We start from the raw sequence: 23,080 nt of genomic DNA on the forward strand, positions 1-23,080 counted from the left end.
AGCTATAGCATTGTTTTCTGTTTTAAAGATACATTTCATACAGCTACAATCTTCATAAAAAACTATTCACTTTAGTGAAAGCTACCTAACACGAAGGAAATAGGTCATTGCAAATGAGACAAACAATGTGGCGTAAAAGTATAGTAAAATCATTTAATATTAAGTCAACTTGTAGAACCTCTGTTTGGAGGTGGCGAATGGTTGCTCTAGCGCAAAATAGTGCAAAATATCTTCCCATAAAGTACTGTAAATGGTCAAATAGCCAGTAAGTATAGCAAAATCATTTAATATCAAGACAACTTGTAGAAGCTCTGTTTGGAGATGGCGAATGGTTGCTCTAGCGCAAAATATCTTCCCATAAAGTACTGTAAATAGTCAAATAGCCAGTAAACTTCACATTTGTGGGTATTTTCATTTAATTCAGAGTTTGTTGAGGTCAAGTTGGGTGATTTATCTCCTGCTGGGACTGTTTAATTTCTGCTGAATCTCATCTGAGCATAAACATTATCCCTGTAAAAATCCAAGGAAGAAAATGGATCCCAAAAGATGAGTCTGAAGCAGCCAGGGGAAGTGGAATTTTAAATAGGTGTCCAAGCCAAGAGCCAGAACCAAAATGTTAAATGTGAAAATTACGCCTTGGGGCCCTTAGGATGCTCTGAAGACAATTCATTAGGTGTTTAGAGAATGTGCTAAGGTGTTGGCTGATGGAGCGAGAATGCTTTTTCATGCATTTAGCATCGATCAAGATTATATTAGCTATCTCTCTATCGCATTTCAGAGTTTATTTAGACAACTAGTGCAATGCATCTCAGGATCTCATGACTAAGTGAGAAGTTGAATGATCTCTCTTGCAGTATAGATAATAAGGATTAAATACCTGCATTCAATTGATAAGGATGGGTGAAAGATAGATATAGAAAGTTAAAGTAAAATTCTGGCAAATGTATGGAGTGTGCCTACCGGAGTACACTGTGCTTAGGGAGTTTTCCCTATGGCCCTGTAGGAGAAGTGAACTGTGTTAATAATCTGCCCATTCTGGTTGCTGTGCAGAGCAGGAGGAGACATGATTTAGTGTGATGAGCCAACAGACTGTGCTCACTCTGAAACCAAAATAATGAGACACCTGATGCATGGCGATTATATTAATTTCATCCACTGAGGTGAAGGCAGTGGAGTAAGTTTGTTTTTGTGTATTTGTGAAGAAAGAGAGAATTAACCTTTTCTAGCAATGCTTACGCTACCAAGGCCTATGACTCAATGCCTGGGGGACTTTGAACTGTTTTCCAACTTTATTAAGGTGTAGTCCACACCCATACTCATACTTTTCATGATAGGTACATACTCATAGATTCAGGTAATTTCGGCAATGATGAAGTTAAACAAATATGTTGAATTTTAGTTATGCAGCCTAAGTGAAAGCTTAGTTAAATGACCTTATTTAAAAGAAAATTAGGAGTTCCCCAGTCTCGAAGGCCTGAGCCTGCATGAGTAATATTGATGGATAGGGATTATGGGGAGTTTCCTCTCTCCTCGCACTTGGATTTAAGATAATCTGTTTTAGAATGAGTCATGGCTAGATTTGCATAGCGCCTGCAGTGGCATGGGATATACTATATACATATACACTATGGTAATAAGGGAAGCTCAAGACGATCCCTAGTGGACTACGGGTATAGGAATAGTATTCAACCAGGAAAACACATTTTTGAATTAATCTTTATTGCGTTATTCTACAAAGCGAAACCTATACATACAGTTCTGTGTATGTTTTATATTAGCTACAAAACGTTTGAAACAGATTAGACATATCATTTGTCTGTTCAAATTGATCGTCATGACTCCATAATAGGGACCAAGATACTGGTCCTTGGAAGGCCTATATTGCATGTTCTTCCACTGTGCCTCACACTGCCTGCCAAACCAAAATCTGAAGGACCCATCACCATTCCGAGTAGAATTACAAATCAAACAGTGAAGTCCACATCTTGACCACAATGCTGATAAAATAACTACAATAGAAATAGCTGACGTTGATGATTCACTTGAAATATGTTTACTCAATACATCTACTTAACCCTTAAATATCTACTTCCTTAGTGACCTCATCTGATGGATTTAAATCCATTGCATTTCCTAATGAATAACATTCAAACATGAATATTTGTTTCTAGACTTGTTTCCACCGTGCCTAGGTCATCAATTCTTCACTCAATGTTGGAGCAAAATGTCATTTCTTTCATGCTACTGCATTCTTGCATTATGAAACATTTTGCATCATTCTGACTCAAACATTTTGTTTGTTAGTGTTAAGTAGGACTATTATAGAGGCTTACCATATTGCATACCTAATGGTGTGCATGATTATCATGTCTCTGAAGGAGGGACAGCTGAAATATCTGTAACATATGCTTGTGTGTCACTGGAGTTTACTGAAAATGCTATTTTTCCTCAGCTCCCTGACATGAATGTTTCATTAAAAAAACACTGAAATCCTAAATACAGGTTGTGGACATAAAAAATAGATAAAGGGATGCTCTGACATGTACAACCTGAATACCTTTGATGTTTTTGATGTTTTCTTTCTTCCCGTGCCATTTGTCTCATCAGCCCAGCCAGACAATTTATAAACTTGATCTCCAATATAAAAAGCCTCTAGACATTATTTTCCATTTCTAGCATTTCTAGCATTTGCTTTTCAACCGTGGAGATTTGAATAAACCTTGCGGTCTGTCTCTCTGACATTTGCAACATTGTTTCAAAATTGAAATTCTATCTCCAGCTATTCCATTGTAATGACCATGTCGAGGCAAACTATAGAGGATCAGCGTGGCAGATGTGTTGTTACCTACCCTTACCACCTTGGGGTGGCCCGTCAAGAAGTCCACGAACCAGTTGCAGAGGGAGGTGTTTAGTCCCAGGGTTCTTAGCTTAGTGATGAGCTTTGAGACAGACAGGCAGGCAGCTTTTCTTAGCCTGCCAAAATCATGAATCAGATGGCATAATTTGTATGGATATATACAAAGAAATGTCAATAGAAAACAGCTTAAACAAATGCAATTGCAGCTATTTTGCTGTTATTCTGGCTGCACTGTTTGACGGTGACTGTACGTTAGCTGTAGTTGGCTAGCTAGCAAGCAAGGGATAAGAACTTTGCCAACCAGTATGGCAATGACACATTTAGAACGAACAACTGGGTGACGGCCATAGATACAGAACAAAAAGACTGAACGACTGGGTCGCATCCATGGCAACTGAACCGATAGAATGAACGACCAGTCGGCTTGGGTAGCAACCCTAGATTTGTTTCGGGACTATGTCTTGTGGAAAAATGAAATAGTATGAATACATTTATCGAAATAAAGTTTTTAATTAAAATATTGGTAACCCGTCTCGGGCCTAACACCAGCTTCTCGGGCATTATCACTTAACCTAATTGCACTAGTATGCAACAGTTATTACCTATTTCATAGTGAACAGATCCTTATAATGAATTCCCCTATCAATATTTTATATGGTTGTGGTCCAATATCATAGACAAAGATGCTCTGTACCTCTTTAATTTGTAATACAATGTCACTGCAGCCTCCTTTGAATTACAGTACAGTATTTCCAACAGCCGTAGCAGTCCAATGAATGTGCACACTTTTAAATATAGGCTATAGTATATCTAAATATGTGCATATGCTCATTTTACAGATTTAACTAAAGGTTTGAAGCCTCAGAGGACCAATTAGAATGAGCATGGGATGAGCAAGCTGTCAAAGCTGTTACAGAGGAGCCTTGACCCCTCCACCTTGTGTCTTGACTGGACATAACCACCACCCACATCCAAGCTCCCTAGTGTAGGGAGAGTAATCTCCTTTGAACAGTTGGCTTTCCTCTCTGCCCTCTGACATTTACACACCATGAAACATGATGGTATTTATTCCTTATGATCCATGAGTCCACCAGCTTTTGAAGTGTAAATGATATTGTCTCTCGTTATGGCACATACTGTAACAATAAAAGCTCCATAATTTAGATCCTCAGTAAGAATGGTATCTAATATCTACAGGAAAAACGCAAACCTACGATATCGGCTTAGAACTGTAACTTCAACTTCTGAAGTATAAGGACATATTATGTACAGAAGTTATCTAATTATTATTTATGTTCTTCCTCCTGTGCACAGACAACTTATGTCAATACACCGAGGGATACTACATACTTGAAAGTTCATGCAAATAGTTAATTGATTTGATTACGTGCAGTCGTTATTAGTGTTAAGTTACAAAAAAGGTTAGGTGATACAATCCAACTTGCTGTACTTCTGTCATAATGCATGAAATGGTAACCTCATTAAGCTTTTTAATGTATCCTGTCCTGTCAGATCATACATCATGTTATGAATAATTGAGATTTAGAATATATCCTTTATGAGCATCTGGATCAGAAATGGATCCAGCTTTTAATATGAATGTATGTCAAGATGTTACCAAACATGGCTTCTGATCTGAAGGTGATCTGTTTGATTCAGTTGGAAGTATGTTGGGGTTCATCCGTTTGCTTGGGTTGCATTGAATTCAATCACTTGTAGATATAAAGGTAAATTGCAGTGCGGGTTCACTCTAAGCTACATCGTATTTCAAGGTCTGGTTTTGCATCAATATCAAATCAAAACAAATATTTTTTGTCACACGCGCCAAATACAACAGTAGGCCTTACAGTGAAATGCTTACTTACAAGCCCTTATCAAACAATGCAGTTTTAAGAAAAACAAGTGTTAGGTAAAAAAAAAATAGATAAGTAATAAAAATACAAATAACAAATAATTAAAGAGCAGCAGTAAAATAACAGTAGCGAGGCTATACACAGGGGGTACATGTACAGAGTCAATGTGCGGGGGCACATGTTAGTCAAGGTAATTGAGGTAATACGTACAGCAAGGATGTGGCTCTCTGCCAATAATTACATTTAGAGGATTGCAATGTTCTAAATTAATATCTAATGGCCATTTTTCAATAGGATCTGTGAGAATATCTAAGAGGCTTTTATATAATTCTAAATTAATGAATAATAATCGCTTTATTTTGGAGATGATTTAGTTTTCATTTAACCTAGAGTGAGCTAAAAAAAAGGCCATTCTTGAACATGGGGTGAGACATTCTCACTAATTTGTAAATAAAGCCAGTTTGTTATTTACAATGATTTATTTCTGGAGAAACCAAAAGCTGCCTCATGGATCTCCCTGTGGCAGTCGGCTTGGGTATCGAACAAGCATCTGTAGCAAAGCAGTTTGCACTGCGATGCAGTGTCTTAGACTGCTGCGCCACTCGGGAGGCCCCATCCACAAGTTTTTAATGCTGATCAATTGCTTTGCACAAAGTATCAAAATACAGAGAGGTAATGGGCTATTATAATACTGTACATGGTGTCCAGGTCAGGATAACCAAAACATTTCTTTATTAAAGACTATCAGAAATAATGTTGGTACTTATTTATTTTGATTCAAAGCCATGAATGAGTGAGTCACTCAGCTTTATGTAGGTGCCAGGGCTATATGACTGTGCCATCAAGTTGATTATACATACATATATAACAATATTTTGGAGATTATTTTGTTTTCAAAAAACGAAAGTGAGATATTGTAATCTGAATAAAGGCCAAAATAATATTTGTAAAGACCAAAACATGCATTTCTGTTTTTAGAAGGAGAGAACCTCTGGGCCAATTGTGCGCCACCCTATGGGACTCCCAATCACGGTCAGATGTGATACATAATAGTAATACGATTTTTTTTTAAAGAATGTGTTTTATCAATTAGGATATTAGAGTTTAACCACAATATGTGTTGCATTATTTGTTCTGTCTTTTCTGGTGGATTAAACTGAAATTGCTTACAATAATCCATAAGTATACAGCATATCTCTGATTGTCCTCACTTTGATTATGCTGTAACAACATACTGTAGCACCATGACCAAGATCTCTGTTCATTTAAACAAGCAGATTAGGGCTTTCAGGAGGAACGGAAAATCTACTGGAGAAATTTGAAAAAAATACTGGTAGACTTGAAGAGTTTGGTCACAGATAGTACTATTCGCCAAACCTGAAAGCCCAGGAAAATGAACAGGTACAGTAGGCGACAATACTGTAAAGTAGGCCTAATAATGCTAAAAAATAATGCTTAAATAAATCACTGTTGCCTCCTTTTTCAGGTATCACTGCTCAAGATTTCATTGAGGAAGAAATCATCAAGCGATAGGGTCCAGCACACACAGAGAGGTGTTTCTGGGACCACATCGTTTCTTTCAAGGTAGGATTATAGCAATATTTTGGCATGTTTAGGCCTATTTACATGTATATTTATAGTATTGTACATAATGTTGGCTGTTAGGCAAAATGTTGTTGTTTTTTCTCCAAATGCAGACAATGACCCAAACACTGCCACCTGGGTTTGCATTGCAAATGAGGGCATAAACGGTGTAAGTAGACCATTATGCAGTAAAATAAAGGTGAAATAAAAATAAATACCTACAACACCTACGGTAGGCCTACAGTATATCTAAAAATGATTTTTTTTATCTCTACATGTAGGTCTGTTTTCAAAATGCCTCCAACTGTCCATCACTACTGTAAATAAAAAGACACCATATTGTTTACATCCTGTTCACATTCTTTATTGTAACCACAAAGTCACAAATCATTTGTGTCTACCTTTCCAATTACTTTTAGAGTTTGGGATTTACAAATGTGCGCTTTTCATGTCATTTTTCGTTAAATCCCGTTTGGATTTAAGTAAAACTTTGACTGACGCCTTTAGTGAGAGGTCTAATGCTTTAATATGTAATAATATCTGCCCTCTGAATTCATATCTAAGTGGCATTTTTCACGCCATTATTAGTTACATTGCTTTAGTTAGAATGTGCAGACAGGCACCAAGAACAGCGGGAACATTTCCCGAGTCAGCAACATTATTAGCGCCCAGTGGGGCGGGTTGGGGGTCCCCCCATGGGTTAGTTACATGTTCTGTGCACTTCTCTGCGGCCCGTCCCGTGCCTCCTGCCCTTGAACTTTGTGCACCTACCGCTATCTCAGTCGATAAAGCTGGAGAACTGCAAGACAATCACATTGTGCGCCACTCGAGAGCCATGACCAATATGACCAATATATATTGTCCTGCAAGAAATGTTGTTTGCAGAATTCACAGCCTTCTACGCTTGTGAAAAACAGCGTTAATAATATATCTGTGAGAATATCTAAGGGGATTTTATATAATTCTAAATTAATGAATAATAATAATAGTTTTTTAAATAACATTTGAGATTATTTTGTTTTCAAATAATGTAAAGTGAGCGAGAAAAGGCCGTTCTTGAACATGGGGTGAGACATTGCTACTAATTTCTAAATAAAGCCAGTTTTTTATTTAGAATGATTTATTTATGTTTTTAGAGGGAGAGAAATCAAAAGCCTACCATCACAGGTATAGAACCAGCATCTGTAGCAACCCAGTTTGCACTGCGAGTCTTAGACCATACAACGTGATCGGTCGGGAGTAGGCTAGAGTTCTACAGTAAGAGCAAAATAAAAAAACTGGGTAGCCATTTAATTAGCTGTTCAGGAGTCTTATGGCTTGGGGGTAGAATCTGTTAAGAAGCCTTTTGGACCTAGACTTGCCGCTTGCCATGCGGTAGCAGAGAGAACAGTCTATGACTAGAGTAGCTTGAGTCGTTGACAATTTTTAGGGCCTTCCTCAGACATCACCTGGTATAGACGTCCTGGATGGCAGGAAGTGATGTACTGGGCAGTACGCACTACCTTCTGTAGTGCCTTGCGGTCAGAGGCCGAGCAGTTGCCAAACTAGCCAGTCATGCAGCCGGTCAGGATGATCTTGATAGTGCAGATGTACAACTTTTTGAGGATCTGAGGACCCATGCCAAATCTTTTCAGTCTCCTGAGGGGGAACAGGCTTTGTCGTGCCCTCTTCACGACTGCCTTGGTGTGTTTGGACCATGATAGTTTGTTGGTGATGTGGACACTAAGGAACTTGAAGCTCTCAACCTGCTCCAATACAGTCCCGTCGATGAGAATGGGGGCATGCTCGAGCCTCATTTTCCTGTAGTCCACAATCATCTCCTTTGTCTTGATCACGTTAAGGGAGAGGTTGTTATCTTGGCACTACACGGCCAAGTCTCAGACCTCCTCCCTTACAGGCTGTTGCATCGTTGTTGATCAGGCCTACCACTGTTGTGTCATCGGCAAACTTAATGATGGTGTTGGAGTCACATCTGGCCATGCTGTCATGGGTGAACAGGGAGTACAGGAGGGGAATGAGCACGCACCCCTGAGGTGCCCCCGTGTTGAGGATCAGCGTGGCAGATGTGTTGTTACCTACCATTAACACCTGGGGGTGGCCCAGGATCCAGTTGCAGAGGGAGGTGTTTAGTCCCAGGGTCCTTAGCTTAGTGTTGAGCTTTGAGGGCACTATGGTGTTGAACGCTGAGCTGTAGTCAATGAATAGCATTCTCAAATAGGTGTTCCGTTGTCCAGGTGGGAAAGGGCAGTGTGGAGTGAAATAGAGATTGCATCATCTGTTGGGACGGTATGCAAATTGGAGTGGGTCTAGGGTTTCTGGGATAATACTGTTGATGTGAGCCATGACCAGACTTTCAAAGCACTCCATGGCTACAGACGTGAATGCTACATGTCGGTAGTCATTTAGGCAGGTTACATTAGTGTTCTTGGGCACAGGGACTATGGTGGTCTGCTTGAAACATCTTGGTATTACAGACTTAGTCAGAGACAGGTTGAAAATGTCAGTGAAGACACGTGCCAGTTGGTCAGCGCATGCTCGGAGTACATGTCCTGCTATGCCGTCTGGCCCTGCGACCTTGTGAATGCTGACCTATTTAAAGGTCATACTCACATCAGCTACGGAGAGCGTGATCACACAGTCGTCGGGAACAGCTGATGCTCTCGTGCATGCTTCAGCGTTACCTGCCTCGAAGCAAGCATAGAAGTAATTTAGCTCATCTGGTAGGCTCGTGTCACTGGGCAGCTCACGGCTGTGCTTCCCTTTGTAGTCTGTAATAGTTTGCAAGCCCTGCCACATCCAACGAGAGTCGGAGCCAGTGTAGTACTATTCAATCTTAGTCCTGTTTTGACGATTTGCCTGTTTGATGGTTCATCTGAGGGCATAGTGGGATTTCTTATAAGAGTCCGGGTTAGAGTCCAGCTCCTTGAAAGCGGCACCTCTTACCTTTTAGCTCAATGTGGATGTTGCCTGTAATCCATGGCTTCTGATTGGGGTATGTACGTATGGTCACTGTGGGGACGACATCGTCAATGCACTTATTGATGAAGCCAGTGACTGATGTGATGTACCCCTCAATGCCATCGGAAGAATCCCGGACCATATTCCAGTCTGTGCTATCAAAACAGTCCTGCAGCTTAGCATCTGCATCATCTGACCACTTCTTTATTGACTGAGTCAGTGGTGCTTCCTGCTTAGTTTTTGCTTGTAAGCTGGAGGATAGAATTATGGTCAGAGTAAAGGTAGTCTAGAGTTTTTTCTCCTCTGGTTGCACATTTAACATGCTAGTAGAAATGAGGTAAAACAGATTTAAGTTTCCTGCATTAAAGTCCCCGGGCAACTAGGAGCGCCACCTCAGTGAGTATTTTCCTGTTTGCTTATGGTCTTATACAGCTCATTGAGTGAGGACTTAGTGCCAGCATCGGTTTGTGGTGGTAAATAGACAGCTACGAAAAATATAGATGAAATCTCTCTTGGTAAATAGTGTGGTCTACAGCTTATTATGAGATACTCTACCTCAGGCGAGCAAAACCTCGAGACTTCCTTAATATTAGATTTCATTCACCAGCTGTTGTTTACAAGTATACACAGTACGCCACCTCTTGTCTTACAGGAGGTAGCTGTTCTATCTTGCCGATGCAGCGTAAATCCCGCTAGCTGTATTTTATCAATGCCGTCGTTCAGCCACGATTCTGTGAAACATAAGATATTACAGTTTTTAATGTCCCATTGGTAGGATACGTAGCTCGTCTATTTTGTTATCCAATGATTGTACGTTGGCTAATAGGACTGATGGTAGAGGCAGATTACCCACTCGCCGTCGGACCCTTACAAGGCACCCCAACCTACGTCCCCGATATCTCCGTCTCTTTTTCATGTGAATTACGGGGATGTTGGCCTTGTCGGGTGTCTGAAGTAAACCCTTCGTGTCTGACTCGTTAAAGAAAAAAAACATTTGTCCAGTATGATGTGAGTAATAGCTGTCCTAATATCCAGAAGCTCTTTTCGGTCATAAGAGATGGTGGCAGAAACATTATGTAGAAAATAGATGACAAATAATGCAAAAAAACACAATAGCATAATTGGTTAAGAGCCCGTAAAATGGCAGCCATCTCCTCCGGTGTCATTCAGTCAGATGTCTGCGAGAGTAACAGTTCAACCACAGCTCATAATTTCACATGCAAATTAGTTTTCTGGGCAAACTGTTGCGGTAAATGTGCGGCAACTTGTGAACTTCTGGCAAAAAAAATGGAGAAACTTGTGAACATTCTACTGTTTGCTGCAGGTTAGAATTTTCAAATTCATACTGAGTTTGCAGCGATCAGGTTTTTGGTTACTGTGTGTTAACAACATTGAAATGTTGTATCTACATAATACATCAGAGAAATGTGAACACTATGGGGATGCTGATCTTAGCATGTTTAAAGGGGCAACTACAGAATAATTTACATGTGCAATTGATTAACCAATGTAAGTTTAAAAGATTAACAAAATGTCAATGAGTAAAACAACAACAACTAAATAAAACCCAGTTCAGAACTATTGCCTTTTTGAGTGAACTTGAGATGGCGGCCCAGTGGAAGTCCTTTGTCCAAAGCTTGTTGAATGCATGCACTGAAACAATCCTCCCAAAATAGGACACTGAAAACAACTACTGAATATATTTTTATTTTGGCATCTATAAAAACAAGAAATTGAGTAATGCCTAATATGGCAATTCATATAATTTGTACAGAATCAATTACTGTTACACTCAAAAGAATGCTGGGTTTAAAATAACCGAATTTAGTTAATTTTGAAAACCCAGCGCTGGGTCAACATTGGACAAACACAGCATTGTTAATTTAACTGAGCAGGGTTGGGTTGTGCTTCTAACCCAGCACATTGGTTTAAGGGCTTGACCCAGCTGCTGGGTAAATTAGACTATATTGCTGGGTTGTGACATACACCCAGCACATGGTGTTGGGGTATTGACCCAGCAGCTGGGTAATTTTTTTATGTAATCCTTGGGTTATTGTCAGTGTAATCCTAATTTCGATTCTGCTTATATATTTTTGCCTTCCCTACCATCCCATCCTACACACAATCAAGATACAATGTTGAATTTCAATTAATTAATTTGTATTGCCTGCATTTCAGAACATACACATCACATCAGAGAATTGTCCACAATGTACAAGAATATATACTTTTTAAATAGCACATTGAGACAAAGCCCTATTGTCTAAGTATGTGTTATATAATAAGACAATAATCAAATCAAATGTATTTATACAGCCCTTCGTACATCAGCTGATATCTCAAAGTGCTGTACAGAAACCCAGTCTAAAACCCCAAACAGCAAGCAATGCAGGTGTAGAAGCACGGTGGCTAGGAAAAACTCCCTAGAAAGGCCAAAACCTAGGAAGAAACCTAGAGAGGAACCAGGCTATGAGGGGTGGCCAGTCCTCTTCTGTCTGTGCCGGGTGGAGATTATAACAGAACGTGGCCAAGATGTTCAAATGTTCATAAATGACCAGCCTGGTCAAATAATAATAATCACAGTAGTTGTCGAGGGTGCAGCAAGTCAGCACCTCAGGAGTAAATGTCAGTTGGCTTTTCATAGCCAATCATTAAAAGTATCTCTACCACTCCTGCTGTCTCTAGGGAGTTGAAAACAGCAGGTCTGGGACAGGTAACACGTCTGGTGAACAGGTCAGGATTCCATAGCCGCAGGCAGAACAGTTGAAACTGAAGCAGCACCACGGCCAGGTGGACTGGGGACAGCAAGGAGTCATCATGCCAGGTAGTCTTGAGGCTTGGTCCTAGGGCTCGGGTCCTCCGAGAGAGAGAAACAAAGAGAGAAAGAGAGAATTAGAGAGAGCATACTTAAATTCACACAGGACACCGGATAAGACATGAGAAGTACTCCAGATATAACAAACTGACCCTAGCCCCCCGACACATAAACTACTGCAGCATAAATACTGGAGGCTTAGACAGGAGGGGTCAGGAGACACTGTGGCCCCATCCGATGATACCCCCGGACAGGGCCAAACAGGAAGGATATAACCCCACCCACTTTGCCAAAGCACAGCCCCCACACCACTAGAGGGATATCTTCAACCACCAACTTACCATTCTGAGACAAGGCCTGTTGTAGCCCACAAAGATCTCCGCCACGGCACAACCCAAGGGGGTGCGCCAACCCAGACAGGAAGATCACATCAGTGACTCAACCCACTCAAGTGACGCACCCCTCCTAGGGACGGCATGAAAGAGCACCAGTAAGCCTGTGACTCAGGCCCTGTAATAGGGTTAGAGGCAGAGAATCCCAGTGGAAAGAGGTGAACAGGCCAGGCAGAGACAGCAAGGGCGGTTCGTTGTTCCAGAGCCTTTCCATTCACCTTCACACTCCTGGGCCAGACTACACTCAATCATATGACCCACTGAAGAGATGAGTTTTCAGTAAAGACTTAAAGGTTGAGACTGAGTTTGCGTCTCTCACATGGGTAGGCAGACCATTCCATAAAAATGTAGCTCTATAGGAGAAAGCCCTGCCTCCAGCTGTTTGCTTAGAAATTCAAGGGACAATTAGGAGGCCTGCGTCTTGTGACCGTAGCGTACGTGTAGGTATGTACGGCAGGACCAAATCAGATAGAGAGGTAGGAGCAAGCCCATGTAATGCTTTATAGGTTAGCAGTAAAACATTGAAATCAGCCCTTGCCTTGAAAGGAAGCCAGTGTAGGGAGGCTAGCACTGGAGTAATATGAATAATTTTTTTGGTTCTAGTCAGGATTCTAGCAGCCGTATTTAGCACTAACTGAAGTTTATTTAGTGCTTTATCCGGGTAGCCGGAAAGTAGAGCATTGCAGTAGTCTAACCTAGAAATAACAAAAGCATGGATTAATTTTTCTGCATCATTTGTAGACATAATGTTTCTGATTTGTGCAATGTTACGTAGATGGAAAAAAGCTGTCCTTGAAACAGTCTTGATATGTTTGTCAAAAGAGAGATCAGAGAAATGCCGAGGTCCTTCAGTTTTATTTGAGACGACTGTATAACCATTAAGATTAATTGTCAGATTCAACAAAATATCTCTTTGTTTCTTGGGACCTAGAACAAGCATCTCTGTTTTGTTTTGTTTAAAAGTAGAACGTTTGCAGCAATCCACTTCCTTATGTCTGAAACACAGGCTTCTATCGAGGGCAATTTTTGGGGCTTCACCATGTTTCATTGAAATCTTAATATCTTATGAAATGACTTATATTATTTTACAAACCAAACAGACTAAAGCCTCAGCTGAACTTGACGTACACACTAAGATTGCAATCTAAGAAAAACAAAGCATGCGTGCGTGTGACACAGTCTGTCTGAACTGGTATTAACACAGATCTGTCTATCAGACAGTACCAGAGCTAATCAATAGAGATTCACATTCACTGACACACTTCAGCTATCTTAGGCGGCAGTACACACACACACACACACACACACACACACACACACACACACACACACACACACACACACACACAATGCTGTTTTACCATACTATAATCGTCTAGATTTGGGTCGAGTCAAAATATTGTTACACAGAGAACAAGTGTAAAATATTACATTGGAAGGTCACTAGACTAATGACTGCCATTACTGAAATAATAACTGTATTTCACTCATAAAGGACTTTTCACAATTCCCAAAATGTAACATTTCTCTTTCAAATAAATTGTTGTGATCGAATGAAAGTGTAGCGGAACAAAACATTTCATTATATATATTAATCATACAAATATATCAAGATTTACATGCAACACTAGTTGAACTAAATGCAAGCAGGCACAAACAATACAGTAGCCAAAAAGCAGGCAGAAATTCATTAAAACAAACTAAAAGTCAATTTAACAGAGCTATAAATAGTGCCTTAAGACCATATTAGCATTGTAATATAAAGGGGAAAGGGGATACCTAGTCAGCTGCACAACTGAATGCATTCAACCGAAATGTGTCTTACACATTTAACCAAACCCCACTGAATCAGAGATTCAGATTCATGGCTCATCCATCCATTGATCTATTAATGCACTTCTCACAGTACATACAAGAGCAGCTACTTATTCACTATTGTTCAGTGGAAAAAATACATGCTCGCATTAGTCTTACTACAATGGGTTATTTCCTGGCAGCTGATACACTGTGGTCTGTAGGAAAGGTGATATCAAATACATAATAGGACTTGAAGCACACCTCCAGTGCCACAAGCAATGTACCTTGCTCCAATGCTTGTCCACTAATGATTATAAACACCTGTGAGCAGTCCCCAATGGGTAGGTTCTAGTCACCTCTGCCTGGCGCAGGTACTCTACCGTGTTGGTCCCAACTTGTTAGACATAAATCATTTGATTTTAGAATATGAGGACTTGTGCAAAGCATGGAGGCACACTGACAATGCCATCAAACACAATTTATTTTGTATACTATATAGCCATGTGTCGTGTCTTTGGCATCATTAAACTGCAGACTTATTTTTAGTTTATCAAATCAATTCTCTGTAATTGCGTGGGATAACTAATCAGGTAGATGTAATTAACTAGGTTGTCGGAGCACCAAGGAAAATATTCAGATTACAAAGTTCTAATTCTCCTAATATAACTTTCAGATATTTTAATATCTGATCAATTAGTCTTCTAATTAATGATGAATTATTCTTTACCTCATGTTAGTCTCATTCCAAACATCGTAAATTGTTGGTTATCGGTACGAACCCAGTCTTCACTATGAGTCATCCATACATCAATTGTCTTTAGCATTTATTGACTAACTAAATAATCACAGGAATGCACAATCAAACAGGTAGATATGGTTACAAGGAAATGATAGGGGAATGCGCCCTAGTGGGATAAACCGGCATGGCAGCTTGGTGGACAAAAGGGAAGTGGGGGTCGACTGAGATAAAAGACACGACAAAGTTGATAATTATAGCAATTGAAATGCTAATCCTTTGCACATGAAAGCTCACTCATTCGGGAATAATTGCAATCAATATATATATTTAAGCTCAGTGTGTCGTCCTGATCTCTGTTGGAAAGTTTGTTTCTGTTGGAGAGTTTGTCTGCCCTCTCTCTCCCTCCCTTAGTTAGAATGGATAGTTCAGAGTAACATTCAGCAATGTAGTTATAGAATAGATGTTTCGGCGGTTGTCGGTCTTCACGTTCAGTGATACCAAATTCATAGCTGCAGACTAGTAATTAGTATCAAAGATTTGTTCTTATTCTGCAACGGGCTCAAATCTTAGCCCTCTCGTAATTGAGGTAAGCTTGGTCTCTACTCAAACCTTAGCCCTCTCGTAATTGAGAGAAGCATGGTCTAAAGATAAATTCCCAAGGTGGGGTTACATTCGGAAGAGCAGAAAGGGGCTGTCCCATGACGCCAGATCAATGTCTGTGCTCATGGGGCGGACCAATGTTTTAGTTAAACTCCAAAAGGAATTGGAGTTTCCTTCATTAAACAGTTTAAAATCACATTACATAATTTCACAAATAGTTTCATCTTTAATCATTCATTTTATACAACAATTAGATGTAAGCCTCGTAACTGAGACTCTTGTATAAATAGGGTTATGGTAATGTGGCTGTATTGCCTCTCATGAGTTTCACAAAATTGTACCAAACGGACCAGTTCATAGCTGGTTACTTCACCAACCTTTTATACATTCTCCAGAACATGAATATTGTTCAGTTCTCAAGTTCTGCGAGGTGGAAGAAATTCCTTTGTTCTCTCTATGAAAACTCACTCTCTCTTATACTCTGGCCATGAGGAGAGAACTGCTCAAGGAATTTATTACCTGCCTAACAGAGCCTGGTGTAGGGAGTATAGAGAGAGGGGGATGGTGCAGAGAGAGGGGGGTGGTGCTCGCTGTATCCAAAGAGGGCAAAAACGTCATGACACATTTATAGTACACCCAATCCCTGTTTGATGCCAACATCTTCTATTCATTTGGGGCTGAGGCTTATAGGTTCATTTACACACCTATGTCTTGGATTGTGCAGTTATGCATAGCCGATATTGGAATTCCATTCTTTTCATTCAAGCTTTACAAATCAAATCAAATTGTATTAGTCACATGCACCTAACACAACAGGTGTAGACCTTCCAGCGAAATGCTTACTTACCATCCCCTAACCAACAATGCAGTTTCAAAAAAATATGGATAAGAATAAGAGATTAAAGTAAGTAATTAAAGAGCAGCAGTAAAATAACAATAGCGAGACTATATATAGGGAGTACCGATACAAAGTCAATGTGCGGGGGCACCAGTTAGCATCCCATCTAGCCTAGAGAGGCTACCATCCCCCCTGACCAACATCCACTGAAAGTGCAGGGCGCCAAATTCAAACTACAGAATTATAAATATTTAACATTCTTGAAAATACATATGCAATATGTCAAAATAAAGCTTAACTTCTTGTTAATCCAGCCAACATGTGAGATTTCAAAAAGGCTTTTCGGCGAAAGCAAACTATGCTATTATCTGAGGATAGCACCTCCGCAGACAAAAGAAAGAAAGCATATTTCAACCCTGCAGGCGTCAAAACGAAGAAATAAAAATAGAGTTCATGCCTTACCTTTGACGAGCTTCTTTTGTTGGCACTCCAATATGTCCCATAAACATCACAAATGGTCCTTTTGTTCAAATAATTCCGTCAATATATATCCAAAATGTCAATTTATTTGGCGCGTTTGATCCAGAAAAACACCGGTTCCAACTTGAGCAACGTGACTACAAAATATCTCAAAAGTTACCAGTAAACTTTGCCAAAACATTTCAAACTACTTTTGTAATACAACTTTAGGTATTTTTTAAAGTAAATAATCAATCAAATTGAAGACGGGATGATATGTGTTCAATACAGGAAGAAAACAAACTGAAGCATGCTTTCTGGTCACGCGCCTCTATCTAACATTACACTTCAAGTAACCCTCGTTCAAGATGGCCGTACTTCTTCATTACACAAAGGAATAACCTCAACCAATTTTTAAAGACTGTTGACATCCAGTGGAAGCGATAGGAACTGCAAGAAGGTCCCTTAGAAATCTGGATTCCCAATGAAAACACATTGAAAAGAGAGTGACCTAAAAAAAAAACATCTGAATGGTTTGTCCTCGGGGTTTTGCATGCTAAATAAGTTATGTTATACTCACAGACATGATTCCAACAGTTTTAGAAACTTCAGAGTGTTTTCTATCCAAATCTACTAATACCATGCATATCTTATCTTCTGGGGATGAGTATCAGGCAGTTGAATTTGGGCATGCATTTCATCCGGACGTGAAAATACTGCCCTCTGTCACCAAGAAGTTAACAAATAGCCTAATTTTCAGAACAGTGTGGTTACAGCTCTCCCTACGCTGAGTCATGTAGGTTGCATCAGCCAGGCTAGTTAGTAATCACAGCAAACAGAATCAAATTCAAGTCTAATGTTTTTGTAAACAATTTAACCCACCATGCCTGGAGTATAAAGCAGATGCAGCTACGCTCCGACTATCTTAATTCTCTTGGCCCCATTCTGTCTGGTCCACTGAGCCCTCTAGATCGAGGTACATTTCATGTACTCCGCAACTTGGCTTGCCGGCCAGATATTGTTCTTCAGCCACTCGGTCATCTGGGCTGCCCTATCACATCTGACGCTGTTGTGAGCAGAAAGTATTCAGTGAATTATAAATTACGTTTAGCAATCAGTTTTCAAACTACACAACAAAGCTTTCAACATATACCTGGCAACACGAGGCTACTGCTCAAGCTTGGTGCGTCACTTCGTGTGTCCACAGTCCTATGTAGTCATGTGTGTCCCCTGAGGACCTCCCCTCTTGTATAAAAAGGGTGCCGTTTACAGAATGCTCACTGAATGTACAGTAAGTCTTTCAAGTTCTTTAACTTCAGGCTAAAGTCGAGTCGTCCAAAAGCAAGAGCGTTTCCTGGTCTATCTCCTCCACTGCAAAAGAGAAAGGGGGTACCTAGTCAGCTGCACAGCTGAATGCATTCAACCAAAATGTGTTTTCCACATTTAATCCAACCCTCCTTAATCAGAGAGGTGTGGGGGTTGCCTTAATAACATCCACGGCGCCCAGAGAACAATTATTTTTGGGGCAGAAGGGCAGATGTATCCACCTTGCTGGCTCAGGGATTCGAACCAGTGACCTTTGTTACTTGCCCAACACTTATAACCACTAGGCTTAACCGCTAAGTGATTTATTTTAAGGGATAGTTTAACCCAAATTTCGAAATTACATACTTTGAGGAGGGAAGGGTTGATAAGACTGGTCAAATGGGAGTGAGGAAAGAGATAAATGAATAGGGTCGGCAGTAGCTTCAAGGTTAGAAAGGCAGGCCAATTACTGGCAGGTTATCAGTTCGAACCCCTAGCTGCCAGCAGGAAGGGATCTGGCAGCCAAAGGGTTACCAGCTACAATCTCTTTATACAACCTACTGCTGTTGTGCCCTTGAGCAAAATGGCCATGAGTTGCTCCCTTCCTGTGATTTTTGTTGTGTGTCAGGTTGGTCACTGTGACAGAATATCTGTGCAAATGATCAATATGGTAAAATTAAGGCCAGACTATCTATGGTAGTTGTGCATGTAATGCATCTAGTCCCAAAGTGTCTGCATGGTCCTAGAAGCTCTGGTGAAGTTAAGTCTTTCAGATTTTATATTGCGATTGTCCTACTTAAATTAGTTGCAGAAACAATGGAATGGTTTAGTTGACTTCTTCAATCAATGTTCCAGATGACAATGTGGAAGAAGTAGATGCTGTTTTACACAGGGTCAATGAAAACCAAAGTTCTGTCCCTCAATCTCAAAAAGGAATTTCTTAATTGTACTTATCCTCAGAGGCCCTGTTCCACTCATTCAGCATATCCTTTAAAAAGCAGTCCATTGCCTTAACCTCTACATTTAAATACATAAATAAAGACATTTTAGAAACATAGCTAGCTAGCTATACTAACTTGGCTATATCAAATGTATGGTCAATATTAATGTTAGGTAGCTAAAAGAATTTCCATCTTCCTCCGGCAGAAACTGTTGACAACCAGTACAGTAACGCTACCTAACACTAGCTAACTCAATCAATCACCATACAAGCGTGAGATAGGCCTGCCAAATAACCCAGATGAAGAATAAGAAAAATCCATGGTAACTTAGCTAGCCAGCTAACTTAGCTAACGAGTGAAAAAGTATACTACACACTCCAGAAGCAGTGTCAGACTAGCTAGCTAAGGTAGTTAGCTAGATAACTTTAGCTAGTGTAACAGTTGTTAAAGTACTATGTGAATTTCACCAGGTTCATATATTAATATGTTGTGTTGATTTGTTATTATGCATGCCTGCATCCTGGGAGAAGGGGAGTGTGTACTTACGTTTTGCCCTGCGTGCTTGTGCTCAAATCATTTTGATGAACTGAGAGGTAGGCACGCTTTTTCTGTCTTCAGAAAAGTTTGATTCTTTTAAGTACAAAGTCATACACACAGTGTTTTGTTCATGAATGATGATGTATATTTAGAGGTTGCTCATAAGTGGATGGTATTGTTAAGATGCACTTGTAATTGTACTTTTTTGGATGATATCAACATTCTGAATTCAACATGTGGTTAATAGCTAGCTAAGGTATTAGCAGGCTATTGTATGTGTGAACGATGGCTAGCTCCTCGATTGATCCCAGTCCCTCCTACATACTTTGAGGAGGGAAGGGTTGATAAGACTGGTCAAATGGGAGTGAGGAAAGAGATAAATGAATAGGGTCGGCAGTAGCTTCAAGGTTAGAAAGGCAGGCCAATTACTGGCAGGTTATCAGTTCGAACCCCTAGCTGCCAGCAGGAAGGGATCTGGCAGCCAAAGGGTTACCAGCTACAATCTCTTTATACAACCTACTGCTGTTGTGCCCTTGAGCAAAATGGCCATGAGTTGCTCCCTTCCTGTGATTTTTGTTGTGTGTCAGGTTGGTCACTGTGACAGAATATCTGTGCAAATGATCAATATGGTAAAATTAAGGCCAGACTATCTATGGTAGTTGTGCATGTAATGCATCTAGTCCCAAAGTGTCTGCATGGTCCTAGAAGCTCTGGTGAAGTTAAGTCTTTCAGATTTTATATTGCGATTGTCCTACTTAAATTAGTTGCAGAAACAATGGAATGGTTTAGTTGACTTCTTCAATCAATGTTCCAGATGACAATGTGGAAGAAGTAGATGCTGTTTTACACAGGGTCAATGAAAACCAAAGTTCTGTCCCTCAATCTCAAAAAGGAATTTCTTAATTGTACTTATCCTCAGAGGCCCTGTTCCACTCATTCAGCATATCCTTTAAAAAGCAGTCCATTGCCTTAACCTCTACATTTAAATACATAAATAAAGACATTTTAGAAACATAGCTAGCTAGCTATACTAACTTGGCTATATCAAATGTATGGTCAATATTAATGTTAGGTAGCTAAAAGAATTTCCATCTTCCTCCGGCAGAAACTGTTGACAACCAGTACAGTAACGCTACCTAACACTAGCTAACTCAATCAATCACCATACAAGCGTGAGATAGGCCTGCCAAATAACCCAGATGAAGAATAAGAAAAATCCATGGTAACTTAGCTAGCCAGCTAACTTAGCTAACGAGTGAAAAAGTATACTACACACTCCAGAAGCAGTGTCAGACTAGCTAGCTAAGGTAGTTAGCTAGATAACTTTAGCTAGTGTAACAGTTGTTAAAGTACTATGTGAATTTCACCAGGTTCATATATTAATATGTTGTGTTGATTTGTTATTATGCATGCCTGCATCCTGGGAGAAGGGGAGTGTGTACTTACGTTTTGCCCTGCGTGCTTGTGCTCAAATCATTTTGATGAACTGAGAGGTAGGCACGCTTTTTCTGTCTTCAGAAAAGTTTGATTCTTTTAAGTACAAAGTCATACACACAGTGTTTTGTTCATGAATGATGATGTATATTTAGAGGTTGCTCATAAGTGGATGGTATTGTTAAGATGCACTTGTAATTGTACTTTTTTGGATGATATCAACATTCTGAATTCAACATGTGGTTAATAGCTAGCTAAGGTATTAGCAGGCTATTGTATGTGTGAACGATGGCTAGCTCCTCGATTGATCCCAGTCCCTCCTATTGTGCATCTGTTGTAGAAAGAGGCGACGATTCTCAGAACATATGCGCTCTACAAATGTTTTATTTCCTTTTGGATGCAGGTATGTGGTTTTATCTATGTAAAATATGTTATGTATAATAAGGAGAGACTGTATGAATTTTTTTATTCTAAAATCATTTTGATGCACTGAGAGAAAGAGGCGACGATTCTCAGAACACATGTGCTCTACAAATGTTTTATTTCCTTTTGGATGCAGATGCAGGATGCAGAGAGTGAGTTCTGCTTGATTAAAACTACCTGATATCCAAAGTCCACGTCTATAGTCTCAATCAACCACACACAACGCAGAGTTACAGCGGTGCAGTATAGCACCGGTTACACAAGCTCCTTTTACAGACGCTGACATAGTTAGCTAGTTAACTTGCCAAACATCAACAAACAAGTACATCTAGCTATATTCCGCGACAACAGTCCAGTAAGCTAGCATCACGAGCATGGTCGTGAGGCTAACTTTAGCTACCTATTAAATGTTACCACAGCCAGAGATATTAGGACAGAAAATGGCAAGCTAGCTAACAGTCGTTAGCTAATTCTCAAGCTAATGTTAGCTAGCTACCTAATTATTATAGGTCAACATTTTCAACCTGAATGACGATCAAGTTCCTAATTCATAACATTTGTTACTTACCGTTTTCCTGGTTTTCAGTCAGCCAACACAGCTTTAGTTTATCAAAATAACGTAAACCGTTTTCAGTCTGTTACTAAATCGCAGGAAGACTTGTAAATTGCCACATCTTGACACTTTCTCACATTCTGGTGGACTTCACGCGCTGGTGGCAGGAGAATTAACTCACTGGTGGGGTCAAATATCCATAGCCCAATGTTAATAACCCAGCACCAAGAAACAAACCTTGCTGTTTATTTTACAGAAAACAAACAAGCTATAGACCCAAAGCCTGCAACTCAGCAATAGGGTCATCCAAACAACCCAGCATTTCTTCTCAAAGTCATGCATGCAAGAAGCCTTGACCTGTCTAGTGCACACATATTTATCTGTCCTCAGTTTGATTAAAGGCCTCAATCTGTATTTGTGCCTGGTAATTGATTGCTTCTAGAAAGAGAGAAGGAATAACATGATCAAGATGAGCTAGCTACTACTAGTGTAAAGCAATTAAAGATCTAATTGTTACAAAGAATGAATATATGGTCTACATTTACAAGCATTTGCTGACCTTCAAGAAGATACACTCATTTATCACTAAAAGGCGCTATGAGTGAGTGCACCACAAACATATTTCCAGGGTGTTGAGGCATCCTCCTCCCAGCCTCTCTCAACACCACAGGTAGGGTAAGGGCATACATCTGCAAAAGGCTTTGCTTTGATGTCAAATCAAATGGAATTAAGAATAAATAAATATATGGATGAGCAATGTCAGAGCGGCATAGACTAAGATACAGTATATAGTATAGAATGCAGTATATACATATGAGATGACTAATGCAAGATATGTAACATTATTAAAGTCACCAATGATTTCAAGTCTATGTAGGCAACAGTATGTGCTAGTGATGGCTATTCAAAAGTCTAATGGCATTGAGTTAGAAGCTGTTTTTCAGTCTCTTGGTCCCAGCTTTGATGTACCTGTACTGACCTCACCTTCTGGAAGA

The 23,080-nt window shown here is 39.9% G+C and overlaps 1 long non-coding RNA gene across 1 annotated transcript in view; it reads right to left on the reverse strand.

Moving 5' to 3' along the window:
* Positions 1 to 11,972: 11,972 nt before the first annotated feature.
* LOC149985643 (uncharacterized) overlaps positions 11,973 to 23,080 on the reverse strand; it is a 125,127-nt gene continuing 114,019 nt past the window's right edge. The window contains exon 3 of the long non-coding RNA XR_016497124.1: positions 11,973 to 12,109. This is a non-coding gene — a long non-coding RNA (uncharacterized LOC149985643). The remainder of the gene's footprint in view (positions 12,110 to 23,080) is intronic.

Source organism: Oncorhynchus mykiss, chromosome 1 (assembly GCF_057628025.1).
Source record: "Oncorhynchus mykiss isolate SJ-2025 chromosome 1, ASM5762802v1, whole genome shotgun sequence".
NCBI classification, from domain to species: Eukaryota; Metazoa; Chordata; class Actinopteri; order Salmoniformes; family Salmonidae; genus Oncorhynchus; species Oncorhynchus mykiss.